The sequence below is a fragment of the Prionailurus viverrinus genome, chromosome D3 (assembly GCF_022837055.1).
Source record: "Prionailurus viverrinus isolate Anna chromosome D3, UM_Priviv_1.0, whole genome shotgun sequence".
NCBI lineage: Eukaryota > Metazoa > Chordata > Mammalia > Carnivora > Felidae > Prionailurus > Prionailurus viverrinus.
The window spans coordinates 26,782,194-26,782,895 of NC_062572.1; positions in this window are offsets into that span (position 1 = coordinate 26,782,194).

The following is a 702-nucleotide window of genomic DNA, read 5'->3' on the forward strand; positions in this document are numbered from 1 at the left end:
ATGGAGAGGCAGGCATTTGAGCCAAGCCTTGAACATCCAGTTTGGACACACAACAGACGGAGAAATTGGACAACAGGAAGTTGATACTCTCTGAGCAATAGCTATGTACCGGGCAGGTCAGGCAGGCCCCTTGCTTTAGGCAGAAAAGTCAAGATTTAAAGTCAGGCCCATCTGATTCCAGTTCCCTTTGCTCTGCTATGGTGTCTGATGATGTTCCGGATGGTACTTCTCTGAATGAAGGAGGCGGGAGCAGAGCCCCCACCAGCCCCAGCTGAACTTGGAGCCTGAGGAGGAAGTCCACCTTTGTTAGTTTATGCTCATAGGAGTTGATCCACCCCAATTAAGATCTCAGGGCTGTGATCACAGCGGATCCCAGCCCATTCTGTTACAGGGATGGTCCGAACCAAAATCCTGGGTCTGACTCTCATTGGCTAGATTGGGTCATCGCCGAACCAATCACTGTAGGCAGAGGGCAGGAGTGTTCCGATTGGCTCAGGCCTGGGTGGTGCCCACCTTCAGCCGCGAGGAAGGGGCCGTCAGCCCCATTCAAACTGGTGGACTAGGCCTGGCAGAGGACTCGGTGAGACGAATGGGGTGCTGTTACCGGAAAAGGGAACAGCTGCTACATAAGGCAAAGCCACCAGGGCTCCACTCCTGGGGTCCCGTGGTAAGACGCTGTGCAGGAGGTTCCCGCACTGAACG